The sequence below is a fragment of the Pan troglodytes genome, chromosome 3 (genome assembly GCF_028858775.2).
Source record: "Pan troglodytes isolate AG18354 chromosome 3, NHGRI_mPanTro3-v2.0_pri, whole genome shotgun sequence".
Lineage (NCBI taxonomy): Eukaryota > Metazoa > Chordata > Mammalia > Primates > Hominidae > Pan > Pan troglodytes.
In genome coordinates, this window is record NC_072401.2 from 106,624,649 (window position 1) to 106,646,964 (window position 22,316).

The 22,316-nt window shown below is 35.9% G+C and overlaps 1 protein-coding gene across 3 annotated transcripts in view; it reads left to right on the plus strand.

Annotated features, from left to right (window-relative positions):
- The window catches only part of TET2 (tet methylcytosine dioxygenase 2), a 133,202-nt gene that overhangs the window by 22,184 nt on the left and 88,702 nt on the right, over positions 1–22,316 (plus strand). For 2 of the 3 annotated variants that reach the window (XM_003310400.6, XM_009448088.5), the window contains exon 2: positions 21,490–21,635. The exons of the other annotated variant lie outside the window; for it this stretch is intronic. The gene's annotated coding sequence lies outside the window, so the exon portion shown is untranslated. The remainder of the gene's footprint in view (positions 1–21,489; positions 21,636–22,316) is intronic. 3 annotated transcript variants of the gene reach the window in all.

Consider the following 22,316-nt stretch of genomic DNA (forward strand, 5'->3'; position numbering starts at 1 on the left):
CTCCAGTCTTATCCAGGTCACTGCAAATGCCATTAATTCATTCCTTTTTTATGGCTGAGTAGTATTCCATCTTATAAATATACCACAGTTTCTTTATCTACTCACCGATTGACGAGCATTTGGGTTGGTTCCACATGTTTGCAATTGCAAATTGTGCTGCTATAAATGTGTGTGCAAGTATCTTTTTCATATAATGACTTTTTTCCACTGGGTAGATACCCAGTGGTGGGATTGCTGGATCAAATGGTAGTTGTACTTTTAGTTATTTAAGGAATCTCCACACTGTTTTCCATAGTGGCTGTACTAGTTTACATTCCCACCAGCAGTGTAGAAGTGTTCTCTGTTCACCATATCCATGCCAACGTCTACTATTTTTTGATTTTTTTATTGCCGTTCTTGCAGGAGTAAAGTATTGCATTGTGGTTTTGATTTGCATTTCCCTGATCATTAGTGATATTGAACATTTTTTCATATGTTTGTTGGTCATTTGTATATCTTCTTTTTAAAATTGTCTATTCATGTCCTTAGCCCACTTTTTGATAGGATTGTTTGTTTTTTTCCTTGCTAATTTGTTGGAGTTCCTTGTAGATTCTAGATATTAGTCCTTTGCCGGATGCATAGATTGTGAAGATTTTCTCCCACTCTGTGGGTTGTCTGTTTACTCTGCTGACTGTTCCTATTGCTGTGCAGAGGCTTTTTTGTTTAATTAAGTCTCACCTATTTATCTTTGTTTTTGTTGCATTTGCTTTTGGGTTCTTGGTCATGAAGTCTTTACCTAAGCCAATGTCTAGAAGGGTTTTTCTGATGTTATCTTCTAGAATTTTTATAGTTTCAGGATGTAGATTTAAGTTTTTGATCCATCTTGAGTTGATTTTTATATAAGGTGAGAGATGAGGATCTAGTTTCATTCTTCTATATGTGGCTTACCAGCCATCCCAGCACCATTTGTTGAATAGGGTGTCCTTTCCCTACTAATTTATGTTTTTGTTTGCTTCGTCAAAGGTCAGTTGGCTGTAAGTATGTGGGTTTCTTTCTTGGTTCTCTATCCTGTTCCATTGGTCTCTGTACCTATTTTTATACCAGTACCATGCTGTTTTGGTGTCTATGGCCTTCTAGTATAAAGTCAGGTAATGTGATTCTGCCCAATTTGTTCTTTGTGCTTAGTTTTGCTTTGGCTCTGTGGGTTCTTTTTTGTTTTCATATGAATTTTAAAATTGTTTTTCCTAATTTTGTGAAGAATGATGGTGGTATTTTGATGGGAATTGCATAGTTTATCAACCCTTGGCAAAGTGTTTCTGCTTTTCTTAAAAAATTTTTATTGTCTGCTTTCCCCAGTAGATGTGAGTTCTATGAGATGAGGAACATTGTTTGGGTCACTGACATGTATTGTCAGCATACCAAACAGTGGCTAGCACATGGTGAGCACTCAATAAATATTTGGTGAAAGTTGCAGTGAATGAAAATGGTTTCTAAAATGGCAATGACTATAGTCCCAGCTACTCTGAAGGCTGAGGCAGGAAGATTGCCTGAGTCTCAAAAGTTTGGGGTTGTAGTGCACTATGATTGTGCCTGTGAATAGCTGCTGCATTGTAGCCTGGTCAACACAGTGAGAACCCATCTCTTTAAAAAAATGGCAATGAAATAATCTTATTTTTACTGCTTTTCTCTTTAAGGCTGCCAGTGTTGTCTTTTCTCTGCTGATTTATCCTCATTGGAAATTGAAGATAGATAAAATATCCATTGATTATTTATAGGTGAAATTAGGCTTTTGGATCCATGAGGAATAGCTGAGACAATCTTCCAGGAGCTTCTGGAGCCGAGGAAACATTGGTCACTAAAATACCATTTATATTGGCAACTGTACTCTTTTCCGATGCTAGTGTTTCAATTACATTGTGCGTTTAAAAGGCTGTTGCGGCTACCTCAAAATATAAACATGATGTGCGACACTACTTGTTAGTTTTGAACAACTGATTTATAAATAGACTTAGGGTGCTCAAGCCTCCTGCAAGATGAGCACTGCCTGTGTTCTTCCTTCTGCTTGCTTTATTTCAGCTGTGTGTCTACCAACTTCCTCCTCCTTCTACACTAGGAGAAATTGCACTGTTTCCAATATCTTTAACATCTGCTATCATGATGAGAAAATATCTTTTCTGGATTTGAAATACCTTCTTCATTCATTTTTTTTAAATGGCGGAAATAAATTCATAGTGTTTTGAGTGCAGTTTTCTTCCTGCTGTTATTGCTGGCTCAAAATCCAGGAGCATTTCAGTGTTATTTCTGAGCTCCATGATGGGAGTTCCATTTCTGTTTTATTCAAAGTGTTATCTCCAGTGTCTAGCACAGTGCCTGGCACATTATAAGCCTATAATGTTTATCTAGTGGATGTAGACCAATACTATTAAAGAATTATCATTGCAAAGATTTAGTGGCATGAAAAAATGATAATGATTAATGCTCTACTCCATGCTAAGGAAATGAAGTGCAAATTGTTCTTTATTTTTCTTCCAAGTATAGAGAACTTTCTGAAATTAAAGAAGCATTGATTAATAAGTTTTAATATATGTTATTGATCATAATAATATGTAATCATATAACCAAATAAGATAACACAGGCCATCTTTTGTTCTTTAAAAAATGACAGGAAGATTAGAATAAGAGAAAAAATTAGAAGTCAAAACAGTTTTCTTCAAACCAGTAGTGTAACTTACTGAGATATCTTCTGTAATCCTTAAATTCTGTATTGGTGCTACCAAGATGCAACTCTTGAGCTACAACTGCCTCTTGATAAAGGATGCTGGTCCCTGCTGCCAGTGTAATGTTTGCTCATTTACAGTGGAATGTACAATATAGTACCTGGGATGGTGAAGAAGGTGAAGCAACAAATTTAAAATAGCTGTGGGTAAACCTACAGAAACAGACTATTCTCTTTCTTCCAGATTGCATTATTCATTTTCATATGCCTGCCTTTATCTGCTTTGGAAGCCTATTTCCTAATCTTCCAAGATTTATCATCACCTTCATATGTCCATAGCATGCATTTCTCAGACAGGTAAGATAGAATTGGTATATATTTGGTATAGCAAAAAGTCAAGGTTGTCTTTAGATTATATCCTTGGTTTTTCATGTGGTACTGGGGAGAAAGCCTACTGTTTCTTCATCTATAAAATGAAGGACCTGGGCAAGATAACATTCTGTGAAATTTCACTGAACTTTGAGCTCAGCAAAGTAGGGATGCGTGTGTGTGTGTGTGTGTCTATTTGCAATGCATCACAGACCTTAAATAAATACAGTTGACCCTTGAATAACATGGAGGTTAAGAGCACCAACCCCCTGCACTGTCAAAAATCCACATGTAATTTTTGACTCCCCAAAAACTTAACTACTAATAGCCTGCTGTTGACTGGAAGCCCTGCTGATAACACACACAGTTGACTAACACATATTTTCTATGATATGTATTGTGTACTATATTCTTACAATAAACTAAGCTAGAGGAAAGAAACTGTTATTAAGAAAATCCTAAGGTAAAGATAATATATTTACTATTTATTAAATGGAAGTAGATCATCATAAAGATCTTCATCCTTTGTTGTCTTCACCTTGAGTATGCTGAGGAAGAGGAGGAAAAGGATGGGTTGGTCTTGCTGTTCCAGGGGTGGCAGAAGTGGAAGAAAATTCACATATAAGTAGATCCATGCAGTTCAAACCTGTATTGTTTAAGGTCAACGGTATTTGTTACATTGCATTTTGTAAGTGACCTTGTTAATTTTTTTCAATGAAAAAAATAGTGTTCCATTCAAATGCCTGTATGTTTATGAGAAACATTTCAGAACTATGAAAGTTGAATTCAAGGTTTCTTGCAGATTGTTTGTATACTTTCTGTAATGTTTGTCAGATAATGAGAATACTAATGGTCTTACAACTTGAAACTGATTAACTGATTAACTCTTTAAGCAACTTAAAAAGAAAATCTTTCAGTGAGGAAAGAGTATTCATCAGAAGTATTCTAGTAGATGACATATTTTTGGTAATGAAATTGATATGGGCAATTAACAGCTTTTTCCAAGTTGGCTCTGCTGCTACTCTCTTATTATACAATGATACTATTTTTCAGAGCAGAAAGCAAATTAGTTTTATTTTTATAAACCAAATTTTAAATATCCCTTCAGAGAATAGAAAATATGAAAAAGTATTTGCTTCTCAGACCTCTCAACAATATAAATTTTCTTCTTAAGAGGAAATTTATTCTTGCATGCCAACACAAAGGATAAAAAGTTTACCTGTCCTTAGTTTCTAAGAGGAAAATGTGCATAAAATTTCCATCTGCTGTGTGCCAGTTACCAAAACGATAAGTTCCAACTCAATCTTGGTTGGGTGTGGTGGCTCACGCCTGTGATCCCAGCACTTTGGGAGGCCGAGGTGTGCAGATCACGAGCTCAGGAGTTTGAGACCAGCCTGGCCAATATGGTGAAAACCCGTCTCTACTAAAAATACAAAAAAAAAAAAAAAAACTAGCCAGGCATGGTGGTGTGCGCCTGTAGTCCCAGCTACTTGGGAGGCTGAGGCAGGAGAATCGATTGAACCCAGGAGGTGGAGGTTGCAGTGAGCCAAGATTGCACCACTGCACTCCAGCCTGGGCAAAAGAGGGAGACTCTCTCTCAAACCAACAAAAAAGACTCAATCTTACTAAAAAACTGCAGAGAAGAATGAGTCATTTTAGTCAATAAAGGAAATAAAGAAATTCTAGTTTTGAAAATGACATAATTTGCTACAAGAATGCAAAGGTGATGACATGTTGAAAAAAGGGGTTTGCTCATTTGTTTTCTCTACTACTCAGCAAATGCAGGCCAGGAACCCATTTATTCAAATATTTATTACATGGTAAATTAAAACATTTATAAAATTAGGCTCATATTCTTAGAATTCCTGTTAACAAAGTGACATATAAACAAGATTATAATCTAATGGAGATTAATATTGGTTGAGAAAAATCTTGAGACTTCTTCAAGACTTCAGTTTAATAAAATATTGACTTAGGTAGAGATATGTGAGGAAATATATATTTTACCCATGCATGCAAAAATGATGTATGTATTTCTTAAAAGAGTAGGTAGCAATGACTTCAAAGGACCATAGCTGTCCCTATCAACATATATATTAACAAAACAATTAGAAACATGAGCTTAGTTTGCTAATTATATTTCTACCCAAAGCCTCAATTTGTTCTATAGCTATACTGTTCATATATAAGTAAAATTTTAGGGGTATCAGAGAGAGTTAGAAAAGAGCAAATACATGTATGAATTTGATAAGCCTATCCCTTAATTTGATAGATCTTAAAAGATATTTTATCACTGCATTCTTCCAAAGAAATGTATTTGTACATTGCAAAACAACCCTTTTTGAGAAGTAGACTATGATCACAGATTTTCTTGCCACTAGTATTTCCTAAGATTTATTTGGAATAGAAGATCGATATTTTTCTGGGATGACATATGGTTAAAAAGTAAAAAAACAAAACAGAACAAAAAACTCTTTAAAAACACGACAAGTAAAAAGCTGAATAAATTGGAAAATTAACGAATCTTCTTAGATCTGTCAGAAAAATGAGATTATAGGGCAAACCACTGCATCAAATATTAGAGAAGCAGGTAGATAGAAAGAATCACAACTTAGTGGGGCAAAAACCTACAAGGAAAATTTTTGTGGGAACCGGTGCCAGGTAGGAAAACATGAACTGTAATTGAAAAAATGTTCAGTGTGGGCGGTTGTTCAGTGTGGCAAGTCTGAGGGTTAAAAACTCCAGGAGGACTCACTTACGGAAGGGCCTGTACTTTTGTGAGTTTAACCTCTAGTAGTGCTCACAGTGACTACTGGAGAAAATTCCCTAAGGGGAGAAGAAAAGGAACCATCTTGAAATATGTCAGAGCATTTTGTTGGACTCAAGCCTGCCCTCAAGTGAAACTATTTTACCAGAGCCTAAACTTTTGGGATTTTATAAGAGCGTAACCTCCCAAAGGGAAGGGAAATACCTAAGTTCAGCCCCCTTTTAGCTTTCCACATAGGGAAAGGAAAATATATAACTCTGGACAACTCAAACCATCCTGTCCACGTTAGGGGGCCTAGAGGAACTGAGAAAACTGGTGAAGTTCATAGTCCATGGGTACAGTTTCACCAAAGAGGGAGACCAAATTATAAGGCTACAGAATGCTTCCCTTTCCCACACCTTTTACTATCATATTACTAAAAGCCTATTTGCAGCAGTTTCTTTTACTGAGTATATCATGTCTGTCATTCAACCAAAAAATTATAAGGCATGCTAAAAGGCAGGAAATGCAGTTTGAAGACACTGAATAAGCATCAGAAGCAGAGTCAAATATGGCAGTGACATTGGAATTATCAGACCAGAAACTTTATAAAAAACTATAGTTAATATGGTGAGGGATTAAAAAAATGACATACAAGAACAGATGGATAATGTAAATATAGAGATGGAAATTTTAGGAAAGAACCAAAGAGAAATGCCAAGTATCAAGCATAGTGTACAGAAATGATTAAAATGCCTTTGATAGGCTCATAAGTAGATTGAACATAGCCGAGGAAAAAATCTTTGAAGTTAAGGATATGATAATAGGAACTTCAAAACTAAAATGCAAAGAGAAAAAAGACTGTGAAAAAAACAGAAGAGATTATTCAAAAACTGCAGGAGAACTACAAAAGGTATAATGTACGTGTAATGGGCATACTAGAAAAAGAAAGAAAGGATTAGATGCAATATTTGAAGCAATAGTGTGTGAAAATCTCCCCCAATTAATGTCAGACACCAAACTACTTCTCCAGAGAGCTCAGAGAACACCAAGCAGGATAAATGTCCCAAAACTACTCATGGGCATATTATATTCAAACTTCAGAAAATCAAAGATTAAAAAAATATCGAAAGAATCCAGAAGGAAAAAACACCTATAGAGGAGCAAAAATAATAATTTTATCTGACATATCCTCATAAACCATACAAATAAGAGAGTAGAGTGAGACATTTAAGATGTAGAAAGAAAAATCCGGCAGTGTACGATTCTGGACCTTGCAAAATTGTCCTTCAGAAGTTAAGAAATAAAGTCTGTCTTAAAGAAACAAAAATTTCAGGAATTTGTTGCCAGTGGACCACCCTTGCAAAAAATGTTTAAAGTTCTTTAGAGAGAGATAAAATGATACAGGTTAGAAACTCAGATCCACATAAGGAAAATAAAATTAGGGATATAGTAGTATTCCCCAACTTGATAAAGAAAATACACAAAAAACCTACAGCTTACATCATACTTAATTTTTAGAAACTCAAAGCTTTCCTGCTAAGATCAAGAACAAGACAAAGGTGTCTCCTCTTACCACTTTGTTTCCTACTGGAAGTGCTACCTAATGCAATAAGACAAAGGAAAGAAAATGAAAAGCATACAGATTCCGGAGGAAGAAATCAAACTGTCTTTGTTCACAGATGACAGTTGTTTATATGGAATATCCAAAGGATCAGAAAAAAGAAAACTGGAACTAATCAGTGATTATTGTAAGGTTACGGAATACAAACTTAATATAAAGAAAGCCAATCACTTTCCTATATACCAGCAATAAACAAGTGTAATTTGAATTAAAAACACATTACCATTTACATTAGCACCCCAAGAAATGAAATACTTTTGTATAAATCTAACAGAATATGTACATGATCTATATGAAGAAAACTACAAAAGTGTAATGAAAAATACCAGTGAACTAAATAATGAAGAGATGTTACATGTTCATTGTCAAGATGTCAGTTCTTCCCAACTTGATCTATAGATTCAGTGCAATGCCATTAAAAAACACAGCATGATATTTTATGGATATCAACAAAAGGATTCTAAAGTTTATATGGAGAGGCAAAAGAGCAGAATAGCCAACTCAGTATTTGAGGAGAACAACAAAGTCAGAGGACTGACACTACCTGGCTTTAAAGCTTACTATAAAGCTCAGATAATCAATGTAGTGGGTACTGGTGAAAGAATATTCAAATAGACCAATGGAATAGAATAAAGAGCCCAAACAAACCCATGTAAATATAATCAAATGATCTTTGACAAGGGAGCAAAGGCAATACAATGGAGCAAAGATGGTCTTTTCAACAAATAATGCTGGAAAAACTACACATTAACATACAACAACAAAAATTTTTTAAATCCAAAATGAGTGTAAACACAGATCTTATACCCTTTGCAAAAATTAACTTGAATCATAGACCTAAATGTAAAATGCAGAACTATAAAACTCCCAGAAGATAACACAGGAAAAATCCTAGATGACTTTGGTATGGCAGTGACATTTTTTAGATACAGCTCCAAAGGCACGATACATGAAGGAAATGATTGATAAGCTGGACTTAACTAAAATTTAAAACTTCTGCTCTGTGAAAGACAATATTAAGAGAATGAGGAGACAAGCCACAGATGGAAAAATTATTTGCAAAAGATACTTCTCATAAAGGACTATTGTTCACAATGTGCAAACAACTCTTACAACTCAACAGTTTGAAAATGAACAACTCAACTTAAAAAATGAGCAAAAAACCTGGACAACTCCCCAAAGAAGATACACAAGTGTCAAGAAAGCATAGGAAAAGATGTTAAACATTATAGTCATTAGGGTATTGAAAATTAAAACAACAATGAGATACCGCTACATACCTGTTAGAATGGCTGAAGTCAGAACACTGATGAAACCAAGTGCTGGTGAGAATGTGGAGCAACAGGAACCTTCATTCATTGCTGGTAAGAATTCAAAATGGCATAGTCACTTTGGAAGACAGTTTGGCAGTTTCTTACAAAATAAACATACTCTTCCCATATGATTCAGCAATAGCGCTCCTTGGTATGGACTTGAAAACTTATGTCCTGGCCGGGCACAGTAGCTCACGCCTGTAATTGCAGCACTTTGGGAGGCCCAGGCAGGTGGATCATTTGAGGTCAGGAGTTCAAGACCAGCCTGGTGAAATCCCATGGTGAAACCCCATCTCTACTAAAGATACAAAAAAGTAGCTGGGTGTGGCAGTGTGCGCCTGTAATCTCAGCTACTAGGGAGGCTGAGGCAGGAGAATCACTTGAGCCCAGGAGGTGGAGGTTGCAGTGAGCTGAGATCGTGCCATTGCACTCCAGCCTGAGTGACAGAGCAAAACTCCATCTCAAAAAAAAAAAAAGCAAAAACAAAAACAAACAAACAAAACTTATCTCCACATAAAAACCTGCACACATTGTTTAACAGCTTTACATAATTGCCAAAACTTGGGTGCAATCAAGATATCCTTTAATATTTGAGTGGATAAACTGTGGTACATCCAGATGTAAGAATATTATTCAGCACTAAGAAATGAGCTATCACATCATAAAACGACATGGATGAAACTTAAATGCATATTATAAAGTGAAAGAAGCTAATCCGAAAAGGCTAAATACTGTATGATTCCAACTATATGACATTCCGGAAAAGCCAAAATTATGGAGACAGTAAAAAGAGCAGTGTTTTCCAGAGGGAGGAATGTATAGGCAAATTTTTAGCGCAGTGAAATGAATCTATGTAATACTATAGTCGTGGATCCATGTCATTATACATTTGTCCAAACACGTAGGATGTAACCACCAATAGTGAACCCTAATGTAAACTATGGGCTTTGGGTATCAAAATGCATCAATGTAGGTTTATCAGTTGTAACAAATATACCACTCTGGTATGGGATGTTGATAATGGGGAAGGTTGTGGGTGTGTGGGGACAGGGGTATATGGGAACTTTCTACTGTTTTACTGTGAATCAATTTTACTGTAAAGTTTATTAATGTTAAAAAAATTTAATGCACATGTACCCTAAAACTTAAAGTATAATAATAATAAAATAAATTTAGGCAATCTGAAAAAATGTTAATAAAAAAGAAAATAAACTAGTTGAATGTATCTGTTCATTTTCATACTGCTATAGAATACTGCCTAAGACTGAGTAATTTATAAAGGAAAGAGATTTAATTGACTCACAGTTTAGCATGGCTGGGGAGGTCTCAGGAAACTTAACAGTCATGGCAGGTGACTTCACAAAGTGGCAGGAAGGAGAAATGAACGCAGAAGCAACTACCAAACACTTATAAAACCATCAGATCTCATGAGAACTCACTCCCTATGATGAGAACAGCATGGGGGCAACTGCCCCCATGATCCAATTACTTCCACCTGGTCTCTGCCTTGACACATGGGTATTATGGAGATTATGGGGATTATAATTCAAGATGAGATTTGGGTGGGGACACAAAGCCTAACCATATCAGTGATAAAAGTATGTCTTTTCTTTTATGGGGTGCTATAGTGTTTCATTTCAAGTTGTCTTTTTGACCTCCATTTTCCAATTTCTGGTTAGGAAAAATAACTTTGTCTCCTCCTTAATTGACCCACAACCTTGTTTGCAATGAAGAATCAACACAAATCTTTCATTAAAAGAAATAGGGGAGGTGATAGGGGGATATCCATGAGTGTCCATGGGCATAATTCAGTTGCCTTCATTCAATGCCAACGATACTGCAAAGCCTACAAGGCAAATTCATGTACCTTCAGACAGACTCCATCCTTTTTCTCAAAGTATTCAAGATAAAAAATCTTGTTTCATTTTATGTGAGGATTTTTTTCACCATCTATCCTCATAAAATGAAAAATATCCTCTTCATTTGGGAAATGAGTGCTTATAATAGAAAGTAATTTGTAGTCAGCTGTTACACTTAGATGATTTGTGTCACCTCTGACCTGCTTTCTGATAATGCATGACTTCATTCATGGCTCTCTAGGTGACCTGTGTACCCTGACCTGGCATAAACCTAGAGTATTAAGTCATTTCAGTGGCACATGTTTGAGGGAAGATTGACATCCCACTGGAAGACTATCTACAGTGAGATCCTCTAAAGCAGCTGCATTCCTAGTGAGGCATGATTAAGTTTATCCCACTATTAGGTTCTGGAGTATTACTTGTCATGCCCAAGAGGAAAGTTTTTCTAGCATGCAGAGTATCTGGTTTTTAATGGCTACTGAGCTGAAATAAAATGTGCCTACTAAGGGTTGTTCATTTGTCTGTCTCCCTTCTTTCACTGTTTTTTTTCTTGGAGGTTACAGTAGTTATGCCTTTCTGGTCAGCTGGCTGTTGACCTATCATAGAAATGACACTTTCACATCTTCAAGTGTAAGGAATTAGATGTTCCAGCCTTCACTTAGTTTCTCATCCAAAATCAATGACAAAACTTTCAGTATTGATTTCTCATGGCCTATGAACCTGAGTCAACTTGGCATAAAGGACTTTTCAGACAAGCTTCTCTAAATGCAGAGTCAGTGGCTTCTTTTTGCCAAACTCCACTTTGCTCAGTGATAACATTAAAATGGTGATTTGATTCATTCCTAGTCTAAAAATACTTTCTCATATTCCAAAATCTCAGTCATTAATACATGGAGGAAAATACAAATTATTACATGCCTGTGCTTCTCGGCTGTTGTAGATAGATAAAATATATACAATTGTGTTCTATAATTATTGAGTTCTTTTAAGTTTTATCTTTTTTTGTTTTACTAGGAAGCAAAATTATGTTTATTTCAGAGCTTATTTACTGCATTTAGAATCTCATGACACTTAAAAACCTTTCTAAAATGTAAATATTCTCCATGATCTCCATGGTCACAAACAGTATTTCACGTTCTAATTGATATTGCCATTTTATCATTTTTTTTTTTTTCTTGGAGACAGTCTCACTCTGTTGCCCAGGCTGGGATGCAGAAGCACGATCTTGCCTCACTGCAATCTCCACCTCCTGAGTTCAAGCGATTCTCCTGCCTCAGCCTGCCGGGTAGCTAGAATTACAGGCATGTGCCACCACACCTGGCTAATTCTGTATTTTTAGTAGAGACAGGGTTTCACGATGTTGGCCAGACTGGTCTTGAACTCCTGACCTCAGGTGATCCACCCACCGCAGCCTCCCAAAGTGCTGGAATTACAGGCGTGAGGCACTGCATCTGGCCCTTTTATCTTTCTTTTAACTCAAATCCTCAAATTTATCCCTCCATGTGAAGTTGCCTTCCCTAATTATGTACTGTCCTAGTTTAATCTTCATTCCTTGTTTGCCTCTATAAAACCAAGTTTAAAAATAGTCTCTGATTCTATAAATCATCACTCTTATGCTCATTTATATTTCTATCTAGAATATTTTAAATCCTTTGTAACAAAGTTTCTACTATGCAGTCTACCTTTCTCAGCTACGATCTATATACTCCTTGGCCATGTCTTTTGTTATTGTGTGTGTTTGTCTTTGTGTGTGTCTGTATAGTAGTGGTTTGTAAATTCTCCATTTAGTCACAATATGCTTTTTGAGGATTTTCCTTTTCCTGGGAATTTCTTGATGATTTTTATTTTGTCATGTGATGAAGAATGTATGTCAAAGCACCACTGCAGAAATAGTGCTTTTCTATTTACTTGCACTCTTCCATCTTAGAAGAGCTGGTGATAGACAACCGACTCTTCTTTTATCTTGGTTTCTACAACACAGAGGTTGCTAAGCGACTTTAATCCCTTTTAACACAGGACAATCAACAACAAATTCCTGCTTTCTTTAGATTCAGGTATTTCACTTAGAAAATCTAGCAAATAAAAAATGGTTTAAAACTTCTTTAAAATGTGTAATTCTGTACAATCTCCTACATCTGTAACCCCTGCCCCAAATATTTTTTACTTATGCTATTTCTTGAGCATTATGATATGCTTATTCATAGGCAATCAACTTGTAAGTAGCAATAGTGTAGCCCCTTCTAGGAAATCAAAGATGTGAAAATCCAGTTTAATGTGATAATGAGTTACTTTGATGAAAAATACTATGTCACAATTTGTTATAAAAATACTCATTTGGATTTCTGATTCACTTATATTACCCTCCAACCTTAAGTATGATTAAATTTATAGCTTTTTATACTACTTTCTTTATTTAGGGAGAAGTGTATTTAAATTCTGTTATCTCGGTTATTACTTGAAAGTTCAACCTCATACTTTCATTTTTATATAATTTTAATATTATGAAAATATTTTATGTAATTTTATGTATAATTTGAAAACATTTTTAAATATTGCATCTTTAAATTTTTATTTCTTTTATCAAATTTTCCCTATCATTTGTTCTCTGGCTACAACCAAAGTTAATAGTTACATTTTTTTCCAATGACAAATGGTAGATTTCCAAAGACTTGTAACAGTTGCTTAATACTTTTTTATCCCTTATTTAAGAATCATGCAAACAACCAGAGCTGATAGGCAGCAGGTGCACATGAGTGTGGCTGTGCTGATGGTTACTGAAAGATTTCCAAGGTAGCTAGTAATTCTGCTACCCTAAGCCACTATAGCTCCTTCCCCATTACTCCCTGGGTCTACCCACCATCCTGCAGCTAGAATAATAAATGGCATGTAGGTTCCTCTAGGATCCTCCTCCAGCACTATGTCTCATGCCTGGACATATGAGCTGTTAAATATTTTGATTATCACTCCTGTGTGGTAAGGGAGACGTCTATTTGTCGTAACTTGATGTTTCCTAAACTACTTTTAAGATTACCTTATGATAAAAGTAGACACTTGCAATTTTGCAGAATGCATAGTTTGTTTTTAACAAACCAGGTAAACATAACTGCAGAGTTTTCCTGTATGTTTTGAAATCTTTTAAAAAGTATTTTTTATTTGCCTTTCTATTAGAAATAGATTAGATAAAAATTTCCTTGTTTCAATTTTTAGAATGAAAATTAGAGAATATTGTTACTGAAGGAATTTTTTAAAAAATAGTGACGGATCAAATGTCAGCAGCTTTATACTATAGTGTAAAATTTTATTTTGTAGTTTGCCATCCCATTAAGCATTAGAATTTTTATAATTGATCCTTTGATGTTTATATTCATGATATTAATGTAATGTCTTTAAACCTTAGCTCATATAGGTCATATGACTTAAAGCATCCTTAGATGAAGATATTTGGGCTATAAATAATTTATGACATAAGTGATTTAAAAATTCATTCTTTCCATCCATTTTGAAGAAATTGTAAGGTAGGGTTCATGTATACCTAATACTTATCCCCCCAAAATACGAAAAATAAAATCATTTTTTAAATATCTGGGTTAATGCTATAGATTGGAAGCAGTTTTTAAAAAGCACTTAAAGTCTACCAGTTTATTGATCCTCAATCTGTGGCTGTTTTAAATGGATGCAATTAGCAGTTCAGTCTAAGAGAACCATGGTAGTAGACTCATTACTCCCCAGAAACCATTACATCATTTTGTAATATTAAATTACTAAATATAAGGAATAGAATATATATTGTAAAAATTGCTTTGGAATCAATAATAAGTATTGTGGCTATCAATTATAGTTATATATTACAATGTAAGGGATATCCTTTTATAAACTTAATATCACACAAGTAGACTTAGAATAATTCCATTAATATAATTTTGCTTGTGTTTTTATACCTATTCATTTCAATAACTCTTTTTCCTATATATATTTTTTATCTCAAATTCGATAGTATCTAAATCATGGAATCATAAAACCTTAAAGCTGGGTTGGAACAGAAATAATACAATTTAACATCTTATAGGCTCTCTAGTCCTCAGTTTCCCTAAGTGATCGGCTCAAGATCATGAATTTATGGAGGATTACAGTCAGAATTAGAACCCAAGATTAATTTATACTTTGTTATCTCCTCTACAGCCTACCCCCTTAGTTTGCCTGTGGGTTTATGGAAGTTACAGGAGAGACATTCTGAGATTCAGCTAAAAACCTAGCTCCCAATAGAATTATTGTCCTGTAGTCAGCCGCGCAAATACAATCACAAATACCTGAAGTTCCTTGTGTGAAGAAAAAGAAAATGACTATTAAAGCATCAAAATCAATGCAAGTTACCTTTCTTTGCCCCTTTCTTCCCCTTTCACTCCTTTCTTCTCCTATACTACTTGAAATTTCTAGCGGGGATCTCTAAAATGCCTGGATGTTAGGAATGGTAAGTCTATTGTAGAGAATTATATTTTCTATTTTAGTGGATGAAAAATAAACCATACTTAAGAGGCTTTTCAAAGTTAAGATTTTGAGCACACCCTTCATTGGCCCAGTCTCTGACCAGTGAGGTCAAGTATTAGCCAGTGTCAGAATGTTGTGAAAAGTTTGTGTTCCAGATGCAGAATTTTTTTTTGCGTTTTCTGTGTGATGTTTATAGGGTATTTTCTTCTGAAATGTTTTCCATCTTGGTTTTTAAAAATATCTATTATTTTAAAAAATATTCCCTCATAACTTCTTTTTATTTTCGGAAACTATATAAATTGATCTGATAATCTATACACAATGCCTTGTGAATTTATACCTGTACCTCTCATGTTCCAGTGTTTGGTTCTTAAATAATCACTTTGTATAATGGAAATACTATGTTAAATTGTTTATAACTGGTGGTTGATATTTCAGCCTTGTTTGGCAATCGTAGTTATGTAAAGACTGTTGATTAGAAACAACCTCATATGGTGTATGCTTGTTTTTATCTTCATGGAATTTGTTCTGCAAACACTGAGTTCTTCACTGGGAGTCACCACTTTGTCTATGTTAGGAGGAGCAGGAAGTGAATACATTTAAGGTCTTTAATTTTCTTCTTAAAACTTTGACTACTGTAGTGGTTTTTTAAAGCATTAACAGGAGAATAGCCATCACTGCCAAGTAGCTGGCATTCTGAAATAGCACTTCCCTTTAGGCACTGTACAGTTGGAATCATTTACTTGCAGAGAGGTGTGTGTGTGTGTGTGTGTATTTATGTGTGTACTCGTGTATAAGAATAGGAGAAACACTTTGTGGGCATATCCTGCTGAGGTGAGTAACGTGCTGATTAGTGAATTCCAGTCTCACCCCATTTAAACCTGGAGGAGAATCACATCAAGCACAGAAGCAGCCAAGGCAGCATTTCAACAGGAAGGAAACATCTATTACTGGGGCTTTGAAGAAACATGCCATGAAGGTGTACTAATATCACAAAGGGAAGGGAAGGACTAAATTCATCATGATAAACAAAGTCCCTTTTTTGTAACGGAAGTGTTTGATGATGTTTGATCAATGGTGGATCTATCTCTTGAAAGGAAAATGCATTTAAACCCCAAATGGAGGATTCTTATATAAGGTGCCTAGCTTGTAATGATATATTCATGTTTATAGGTAGAGTGACTGGTTTTTAGAGAAGAGGTTTTTTTTTTTCCTTCATTTTTTGAAAGAAAACTTGTCTGTCTCTAGGCTTTGAAATGTAGAATTATTTACCTTTCCCCAAAATGAAATGTTTCACTGAATCTCCTACAAGCTTGTGGAGGCCATGAAGCATGTTGAATAAGAGCACAGGCTCTGGAGGCCCTGCCACCCACAAAGGGTGTGCTAAGGTAAACAACTGATAGTATTTTGAAAATTAGATGACTTAGAATCCATTCAATAAATTTTAGCTATTTTTATTGTCTTTTTTTTTCTAAATCTATTTGGAAAATATTGCAGATAAAGTAGATAATACCTTCCTAAAACACAGTGAGACCAGGCTCAGTGGCTCATGCCTATAATCCCAGCACTTTTGGAGGCCGAGGTGTGCGGATCATGAGGTCAGGAGATCGAGACCATCCTGGCTAACATGGTGAAATCCCGTCTCTACTAAAAATACAAAAATTAGCCAGGCGTAGGGGCATGCGCCTGTAATCCCAGCTACTCAGGAGGCTGAGGCGGGAGAATGGCGTGAACTGGGGAGGCGGAGCTTGCAGTGAGCCAAGATCACACCACTGCACTCCAGCCTGGGCTACAGAGCAAGACTCTGTCTCTAAAAAATAAAAAATAAAAATAGAACAGTGAATAGTTTATAAAGATAAAATAGAATAGGCTTCAATTTAGGGAACAAAGGAAAATATGTTTAGGAATGATATTATGCTCAAAATGATTGCAACTTTGATGGTGAAGTGTATTTTATTCAATTAAAAATGTAGATATGGCTGGGCGTGGTGGCTCACACCTGTAATCCCAGCACTTTGGAAGGTTGACGCAAGTGGATCACTTGAGGTTAGGAGTTTGAGACCTGCCTGGGCAACATAGTGAGACCTCATCTCTACAAAAAATAAACAAAAAATGTGCTGGGTGTGGTGGTACATGCCTGTAGTCCTAGCCACTTGGGAGACTGAGATGGAAGGATAGCTTGAGTCTGGGAGGTCAGTGCTGCAGTGAGCCGAGATCGTGCCACTGCACTTGAGCCTGGGTGACAGAGCAAGACCCTGTCTCAAGAAAACAAACAAACAAAAAAACAAAAACAACAGTAGATATGTGTGTGGGAATGAGAACATTTAAATGTGCTCATCCGCTTAGATTTTTCTTTAACCCCCTTCATGGCCCTTATCTTAACCTCTGTCTTCAGCACTACCCTTCATATGTTTGTTCTGTTTTATCTTCTAAGTGATTTTTTTACAACTCTCAATGTATCATGGCAGAAGGAAAACTCAATGTATAAGCTGACTGTATTTTGCATTTTCTTTTTTCTTTTTTCTTTTTTTTTTTTTTTGAGATGGAGTCTCACTCTGTCACCCAGGCTGGAGTGCAGTGGTGTGATCTCAGCTTATTGCAACCTCCGCCTCCTGGAGGCAATTCTCCCGCCTCAGCCTCCCCAGTAGCTGGGACTACAGGCTTGCACCACCATGCCTGGCTAATTTTTATATTTTTAGTAGAGATGGGGTTTCATCATGTTGTCTAGGCAGGTCTCGAACTCCTGACCTCAAGTGATCCACCTACCTTGGCCTCCCAAAGTGCTGGGATTGCAGGCATGAGCCACCGCGGCCTGGCTTCATGATCCAAAATAGCATCATTAAGCTTCTCTTTCAAAACATGTGTATAAGCCTGTGAGTCATCACTGTATTTATCAGAATATTATCATATTGGAGACTTTCCGAAGCTGAACAAAGCCAGAATTATTGGCTACTAAGGAACTATATTCTAGCAAGAGACTATTCTATTTGTTGGGGATCACCTCTTTTTACTAAAGGGGACTGTTTTGGGCATATAAAACTAGAATTCATGGTTTCTCCTTGATAGTTTGCCAGCTTGATTCCCAGTCAACCAGATAACTGCTGGTAGTGACACTCATGTCCTCTAGGACTCCCAATCTTGTGCCAGCTCAGAGAGGGAAATCCCCCTAGAACTGCTCACACCATTCCAAGAACCACAAGCATCACCTTGGTATAGTTAAAAATGTGATACCAACTCAAATTCTATAAAAACAAGTTCTATAAAGCTTAATAAAGATATATTTTTTACTTTTTAAGTTTTGTTTTACTATTTTAAACAGAAAACAGAAGGTAAAAACTCCTCTGCCTTCCTCAGTATTTGGTTTGTCAGTTGCTGAACTCAGATTTAAGAGTCTAATCATATACAGGCAATAACCCTCTTCTAATCTTAATAATGTTTCTTTGATCATTTCTTTAAAAAGAAAAATGAAATAGCCTATTGACTCCAACCCTGACCTCCTGTACTTCACCTGCCTGATGAATATTTATTTGGAATACATAAGTTTTTTCAAATGCATCATGTCAAGAATTTGTCATTTCAGATTCCTTTCTAGAATTATCTATTTATCTGATTAATAGCATCATTCTTCCAGACAACCAAACTCAAAAGCTTTATCACTATAATTGAATTTCTTTTTTCTTCTTACATTTAAAATGTTACTAAATGCCATTCATTTCTTTATCAGTAATATTTCTGTTTGATCATTTTATTTCATTTATTCTGCCACCCTCTCATTCCAACTATTGCTTATACTTGAGTACTGCAATAAGCCAATATCTTGCATATGATTATTTATAACACCTAAATCTTCTACCACTTCACACTCACTGGGATGGATATAATTTTTAAAACATACAATAACAGGTGTTAGTGCGGATATGGAAAAATTGGAACCCTGACACATTGCTAGTGGAATGTAAAAAGGTGCAGCCACTTTGCAAAACAGTTCGGCAGTTCATCAAAAGATTAAGCATGGAATTACCATAAGACCCAGTAGTTTCGCTCTTAGGGATTCCACTCTCAAGAGAATTGAAAACATATGCCCATACAAAAACTTATAAACATTGTATATCCATGTTTGTTGCAGCATTATTCACAATAGCCTAAAGGTAGAAGCAACCCAAATGCCTACAGATGGATGAATGGATAAACAGAATGTGGTATAGACATACAATGGACTATTATTCAACCTTAAAGAGGAAGAAAATTCTGACACATGCTAGAAAATGGATGGATCTTGTATACATTCTACTAAGTGGAATAAGCCAATCACACAAAGAAAAATATTATGATTCCACTTACGTGAGGTACTTAGAATAGTCAAATTAATAGAGGCATACAGTAGAATAATGATTGCCAGGGGTTGGGAGGAGGAGCAAATGGGAAGTTATTGTTTAATGAGTATAGAATTTCTGTTTAGGAAGATGAAAAAGTTCTGGAGATGGGTGGCAGTGATGGTTGCACAGCAATGTGAATGTACTTAATGCCACAGAATAGTATACTTAAATATGGTTTGAATGGCAAACTTTGTTACATATATTTTATCACAATTAAAAAGTTTGAAATGAATATCCAAAGAAGCATTATTTATGAGGCTATAAGTGGAAGTAACCCAAAAGTTCATCATTGATAGCTAAAGGAAACATGGCATGTCAAAACAGTAGAATATTAGTCATACAAAGGAATAAAGTACAGACACATGCTACAACACAGATGCACCTTAAAAACATTACACTAAGTGAAAGAAACCAGACATAAAAGGCCAAATTTTGTATGGTTTTATATATATAAAGTCGTTCAAAATAGGAAAACCCATAGAGACTGAAAGTTGATTAGTGGTCACCAAGGCCCGGGGGAGGAATGAATGAAAACTGGCTCCTAATGGGTACTGGGTTTTTTGGGGCGAGGGGGACAGAGTGATGAAAATATTGTAGAATTTGATAGTAATGATAGGTGAGAGTGGTATAATTTTTTTTAATATACTAAAACCCACTGACTCATATACTTTACAAGGATGTATTTTATGGTATGTGAATTATATCTCAAAACACCCCTTAAATCTTAACGTATGGCTTTTATGATGCCATGTCTCTAAAGAAGCAACGTGTCCCAGTCTCAGCTTACTATTTCTAGGCATGTGACTTTGAGAAAAAATTAAGAGACCTCCCTTCTTACTCTGTAAAATGGGAATAATAATAATGATGATAACGATAATAATAATGATCTTACCAGATTTTTTTGAGTGTTAAATGAGGTAACATGTAGTGCATCTAGCATAGTGTCTGGCATTTACCAAGAACCCCGGGAACCTGAGCTTCAACTGCTTCTGATACTATTCCAGATACTATTTCAGGATATTCCAATACTGTTTCCATATATTCAGGACAATGGACCAACTCCTTTAGCCATTTTATCAAAACTCTTTAGATTCTGTTTCAAATCGGTCTTTCCAAAGTCTTCTTGTGCTCCTTTGTAGACACTCTTCAGAGAGAGCTTTTTAATCTCCTCCAATTTGCTGCAGCTGTATCTGTGCCTCAAAACAACGCTTTCTCCCCATTCCTCTTTTCTCTCTGCCCTTGGAACTCTGTGGACTTCTCTCATGTTTTTAACCTACTCCCTTATATCAGTGCATGTCATCTCCACTTATTTGTAGTACCCAATATTTTTACTACATCTTTGACCAATTAAGTCTTACTTGGGTTATGTTTTTAAGGTAGGTATCTTATTAGATGGTCCTTTTAAAGTATATGTCCAGTCTCTCCAGCTAAATTAAAACCCTTAAGCACAGAGACCACATGTTATAATGTTTTACCTTTTCCATAGCACTTAGCATGTTACCTTGACATGGCATGTACTGAATGAATGCTTGCTATTTATGAGTTTAGTTAGTGCCACATCTCATGAAGTACAGGGACTTAATGATTCTCAATCCTGACTTCATCTTACAGTCACCTGGAGAATAAAGTTTCCTCTTAGCTCAACAAGTCAGAATCTCTGAGCAAAATCCTCAACTTCTTACCTAGGTGATACTCTTGTAAGCCACACTGTGAACCACTGGATTCAACAGATGAAGTAATATAAGCCACTGGCTCTTAAACCTCGTTGATTATTGCAGTGAAGATGTGAAGACTAAAGATGCTTTGGGCATGGCAAAGTGTTCTACAGATATTAGAATTGTTATTATGGTACATTTGAGAGTGTCATTGCTTTGAGAAAGATCCTCTAAGTTTTTTAACAGCCACAGTGTAATGGAAATATCCAATTATAGGTATCCAAAACCTTTTAAACTCTTTATATCAGGTGTATATACCCTGTTCCTTTTTGCTAACTTAACAATGTTCAAACTCTGTCTTCTCTAGGCTGGCAAACATTCAGCAGCACACCCTCTCAAGATTGTTTACTTGCCTTTGCTCCTGTTGAGTTACAACGCTTGGAAGCAGGAGATGGGCTCAGCAGCAGCCAATAGGACATGATCCAGGAAGAGCAGTAAGGGACTGAGCTGCTGGTAAGACAGTGGAGACAGTTGACACTTGTTTGTCAAGTATGAATTTATTCCTAATTTAATGGTTAATCTCTCTCCCAAACTTCAACTCCAAGTTACCCTGCACCCTCTCAAATACTTTTCTTTATTGTCTATGCTTAGGACACGTGGATTAGATTGTTAAGATTTGTGAATTTACTAAAGTTGTGTGCTGACTTATGTATAGCTGTATTTTTCTGGAGAAAGATTTTTATCAATTCTCAATGTCTATGGAGTTTTTAAAAAGAGGTAAGGATTATTCAAATGTAACTATAAATATAAGAAAATGTGATATCTATAACCAGTTGTTACAGTATTTATCGCCTCCATTTTGCTTCACTTGTAGCCACTTCGTCTCAATCTTGTTAAGGACCAAATAAATGGTATTTGTGGTTACTTGCTGATCTGAAAAGTGAGTACCTCCTGCACCTGGCTAGTCAGTCTTGTGACAATTTGGTGCCATAGAACTAGCAGAGAACTAAATTATGGAATGGCAGATCTCAGGAGCAGCTATGTGATTTTACATATGGTTTGTTTTTAATGGATAGAGACAGAGTCTGGCTATGTTGCCCAGGCTGCTCTGAAACTCCTGGGTTCAAGCCATCATCCTGCCTTAGCCTCTTAAGGAGCTGGGATTACAGGTGCATGCCCCCAGGCCAAGTTCAT